General features: G+C 41.0%; 1 pseudogene across 1 annotated transcript; it reads left to right on the forward strand.

Moving 5' to 3' along the window:
• Positions 1-1628: 1628 nt before the first annotated feature.
• On the forward strand, positions 1629-2621 carry LOC108536785 (peptidyl-prolyl cis-trans isomerase NIMA-interacting 1 pseudogene; annotated as a pseudogene). The gene has a single exon (XR_001887625.1). The product of XR_001887625.1 is annotated as a peptidyl-prolyl cis-trans isomerase NIMA-interacting 1 pseudogene (transcript).
• The last annotated feature ends 2691 nt before the right edge of the window (positions 2622-5312 follow it).

Below are 5312 nucleotides of genomic sequence, written 5' to 3' on the forward strand. Positions count from 1 at the left end.
AATGAATTAATCCAACATATTAATGGATTACTTATTTGATCATAAATCCCACTTACAATTAAGTGGATTTTTATCCCTGAGATGTAAGAATGGTTCAACAAACACAAATCAATAAACGTGCCACATCACATTAACAGAATGAAGGACAAAAACTGTATGATCATCTAATTAGATTCAAACAAAAGCATTTGACAAAATTCAACATCTTTTTGTCATAAAAAAAAACTCCAAAAATTAGATATGGATGGAATGTACCTCAACGCAATAAAGGGCATAAATGATAAGCTGAAAGTTAACATTACATTCAATAGTGAAAAGTTGAAAACCTTTCCTCAAAGATCTGGAATAACACAAGGATGCTTACTTTTGCCATTTCTAGTCAACACAGTATTGGACATTCTTGCTGGAGCAGTAGGCAAGAGAAAGAAACAAAAGTCATCCAAATAGGAAAGAAAGAAATGAAATTGCCACTATTTGCCAATGAAATGATCTTATATATAGGAAACCCTAAAAGTTCCACCACAAAACTGTTAGGACTAATAAACAAACACAGTCAAGTTGCAGGATACAACATCAACATATAAAAATCAGTAGAATTTCTAATACTCTAACAATGAGCTTTCTGAAAAAGAAATCAAGAAAGCAATTCCACTGATAATAGCTACAAAATAAAATAAAATAAAATAAAATAAAATAAAATAAAATAAAATTCTTAGGAATAAATTTAACCTAGTAGGTAAAAGACCTGTACCATAAAAACTACAAAAAACTGATAAAGGAAGTTAAAGAAGACACAGATTAATGATGTAATATCCCATGTTTATGGAACCAAATAATTAATATTGCTAAAATGTCTCTGAAGCAATCTACAGATTTAATGCATCCTCTATCAGAATTCCAATGTCATTTTTCATAGAAATTTTAGAAATCTAAAATTCATATGGAACCACACCAAAAAAAATAGCAAAGGCAACCATGAGGAAAAACAACAAAGGTGTAGACATCACACAAGCTGATTTCAAGCTATATTACAAAGCAGTAGTAATTAAAGCAGCATGGTACTGGTATAAAAATAGACATACTGACCAATGGAATAGAATATGTGCCCAGAAATGAACATTTATATGTATGGTTGATTTTCAACAAAAATGCCAAGAATACACAATGAGAAAAGAACAAGCTCTTCAATAAATGGTGTTGGGGAAACTGAATATTCAGATGTAGAAAACTAAAACTGGACCTTTATCTCATGCCATATACGAAAATCAACTCAAAATGGATTAAAGACTTAAACATAAGACCTGAAACTGTAAAGCTACTAGAAGAAAATGTTAGAGGGAAATTATATGGCATTGTTCTGAGCAATGACTTTTTGAGATTTGATCCCAAAAGTGTAGGCAATGAAAGCAAAAATGAGATTACTACAAAATAAAAGACTGCTGCACAACAAAAGAAACAATTAACAGATTGAAAAGACAACCAAAAAATTGGGAGAAAATATGTGTGAGCCATACATCTATTAAGGGGATAGTCTCCAAAATATACAAAGAACACAAATAACTCCATACAATGAAAACAAAACAAATTTTAGAAATGATAAATATTTGAAGTAATAGAAATGTTGAGGGAAGATGGCGGACGAGGAGAAGCTGCCGCCCAGCTGGGAGAAGCGCATGAGCCGCAGCTCAGGCCGAGTATACTACTTCAACCACATCACTAACGCCAGCCAGTGGGAGCGGCCCAGGGGCAACAGCAGCAGTGGTGGCAAAAACGGGCTGAGGGAGCCCGCTAGGATCCGCTGCTCGCACCTGCTGGTGAAGCACAGCCAGTCAAGGCGGCCCTCGTCCTGGCGGCAGGAGATCACCTGGACCAAGGAGGAGGCCCTGGAGCTGATCAACCGCTACATCCAGAAGATCAAGTCGGGAGAGGAGGACTTTGAGTCTCTGGCCTCACAGTTCAGCGACTGCAGCTCAGCCAAGGCCAGGGGAGACCTGGGTGCCTTCAGCAGAGATCAGATGCAGAAGCCATTTGAAGACGCCTCGTTTGCGCTGTGGACGGGGGAGATGAGAGGGCCTGTGTTCACGGATTCCGGCATCCACATCATCCTCCTCACTGAGTGAGGGTGGGGAGCCCAGGCCTGGCCTCGGGGCGGGGCAGGGCAGCTGGGCCCGCCAGCTCCCCTCTTGCCCGCCAGCCAGTAGCCGAACCCCCCACTCCCTGCCACCGTCACACAGTATTTGCTGTTCCCAAAATGGCTGGGAGGGGGCCCTTCCAGATTGAGGGCCCTGGGGTCCCCACTCCCTGTCCATCCCCAGTTGGGGCTGCCACTGCCAGATTCTCCCTTAAGGAATTGACTTCACCAGTGGTGGGAGGCTCCCAGACCCAGGGCAGTGTGGTGAGAAGGGTGTTCCAAAGAGAAGACCTAGTCAGCAGAGTTGCCCCGTGTTCCCCCAGGTCCTGGAGGCAGACTTGAGGACCGAGTTATTTCTAGTTAGGCCACGCTCCTCTGTTCAGTCGCAAAAGCAAACACTTGGTGCGGCCCAGCTATGGGCCCTCTGAGCAACTGTGCAGCACCCTTTCACCCCCAATTAAACCCGGAACCACTAAAAAAAAAAAAAGAAAAGAAATGTTAATTAGCTGATATAATTGTTCCACATTGTATTCATAAATGATAACATTTTACATCACCAAAATATATATAAGTATCATTTATCAATTTACAATATAAATAAATAAGCTTCAGGAAGACAGAAGAGAATAGGGAACATTCTTGGATTCTTTTCCTCATATTCATAGTTCTTTAGTGATTCTGATAAAAGAACCTATAGAGAGAAAAAGTAAGCAACCGAAAACAACCAAAAGTTATTTTCACTTAGAGGCTACCTCAGAATCCTAATCCTGTTATCCTTTATTATCTAATTTTTTAAAGTCTGCTTTTAACAAGAAAGATTTGCAAATTCTCATCCCCTAAAATGTTAATTATTTTCCAATATATGCAATTTTTCTGACATGAATCACTTCTTTTCCCTTCGTTTGATCATGGCAGTAATCTAAAAGGGAGGACAGAGGAAGAAAAGCAAGGGGAATCTCAGATCTGTTTTACTATTTGCTAATATGTAGAAAATGAAATAAGTAGAGGTTCCTCTTCAAAGGGACTTTCCTCCCAGTCTAATTGAGAATAGATATTAACCTCTCTTAGAAGCAAAATTTACTCAAAGACCTGTGCTAATATTCTTAAATATCTGCTAGCTGTAATAAAGAAATCAATATACTCTGTGTTCTTAGCCCCCACATTTTAGCCTAGATATTTGCCCTGGCATGCCTGAACCAGTCCAAGCAAGCCTTAGGTCACAACCTATTTCTCTTCCTTATTTGGAAGTGTTTTTGCCTCTCTCAGCATTCCACAAGTTACTTCCTCTCTTCCTTTGTTCTCTCCTCTGCCTTTGCCTGTTTTGGGAAGTTCTAAGTTGCTAGCCAATCGAGTCAAGTACAGAATGTGAGGTCCTGTTCCAGCCAACAGAAACCAGACACAGCAGCAGGGTGGATGCGTCAGGTTATAAATGACCCTATCTTCTTTGTTCGTGTGTACTCTCGTGGCAAGACCGCTAGTGAGCAGCACCCTTTCTGCAGAAAATAAACTAGCCTTGTTGAGAGATCCTTTGTCTCAGTGTTAATTTTTGTGACACCAAGCACCCATTCCCAACATAATGCAATCATTAAAATTAGACTTAACAGATTTTCTGCAAATTTCCAGAGTTATCTTTACTAGCTTTGCTCCTTATTCCCACTTATAACCTAGTTTTTCTGTTCATCTTTTGCTAAAATTGCCATTATAGATTTCACTTTTTACTATAGAAAGTTTCTCTAACTAATATTTTACAGATAATTAGCGTAAATCCATTTTCTTTTCTTATATCCTATCAGGAATCATTAGGACATGAGATTATAGATATGACACAGAATAATGAAAATACTGGAAAAAGACAAGCTGCCATTCAATCTCAGCATTCAGTGCTTGAATGGGTAAGACGAGTCCACTTTGGTATCTGATGCAAGCAGTTTCCCATACAAAATCATCTGATGTATAAGTAACTCAGCCACAGGAACCAGCAAGGAAAACATTCACAACCAGAATCCATGCCCCAGTCAGAACCCCTAGAAATGACTGGCATCAATGCATTACTTGTTACCCCTCTTCAGTGAATGTAAAGCAGTAACTCATATATGGAAGTGGCTTATCAGCTGTAGATCCTAAGTTTAGCAACCAAGAGACTGGTATTTGTTGTTCATTTAATACATTTTCTGCCCCATTCCTTCCAAAAAGCAAAACAAGATATTAATCTCTAGCATTCAAAGTTGGGAGATAGAATACATCTGCCACAGAAACAGTTCCATGTTTGCAGCATTTGAAATGTTGGTATTTGCTAGTGTTTAGAAAGTAGGCATGAGTTAAATGAACATAAAGATAGATGATCAGGATCTTAGCTCTACCACTCAAGCTATGTAACCTTAGACAAGTAACTCAATTTTAGCAATCCTCTTTACTAAGAAATAAATAAAACCAGGAATCGTGGTGCATGCCTGTATTCCAGCTACTCAGGAGACTGAAGTGGGAGGATTGCTTGAGTCCGGGAGTTTCAGACCAGCCTAGGCAACATAGTAAAACCCCATCTCTACAAAAAAATAATAATAATAATAAAATAGAGAGGCATGGTAGCTCATGCCTGTAGTCCCAGCTACTCGAGAGGTGAGGCAAGAGAATGGCTTGAGCCCAGGAGTTTGAGACCAGCCTGGGCAATACAGCAAGACCCCATCTCAAAAGAAAAAAAAGGGGGGCACGCCCAAGATGGCCAAATAGGAACAGCTCCAGCCTCCAGCTTCCAGCATGAGTGACACAGAAGACAGGTGATTTCTGCATTTTCAACTAAGGTGCCAGGTTCATCTCACTGGGATGTGTTGGACAGTTGGCACTGGTCCGTGGGTGCAGCCCAACCAGCGAGAGCTGAAGCAGGATGAGGCACTGCCTCACCTGGGAAGGGCAAGGGGGAAGGGAATTCCTTTACCTAGCCAAAGGAAATTGAGACACACAACACCTGGAAAATCGGGTAACTCCCACCCTAATACTGTGCTTTCCCAAGGGTCTTAGCAAACAGCACACCAAGAGATTATATCCCACCCCTGGCCCAGAGGGTCCCACGCCCACGGAGCCTCCCTCATTGCTAGCACACCAGTCTGAGACCTAACTGCAAGGTGGCAGCGAGGCTGGGGGAGGGGCACCCGCCATTGCTGAGGCTTAAGTAGGTAAACAAAGC

This window comes from Rhinopithecus bieti, unplaced genomic scaffold (assembly GCF_001698545.2).
Source record: "Rhinopithecus bieti isolate Rb0 unplaced genomic scaffold, ASM169854v2 scaffold_13742, whole genome shotgun sequence".
NCBI classification, from domain to species: Eukaryota; Metazoa; Chordata; class Mammalia; order Primates; family Cercopithecidae; genus Rhinopithecus; species Rhinopithecus bieti.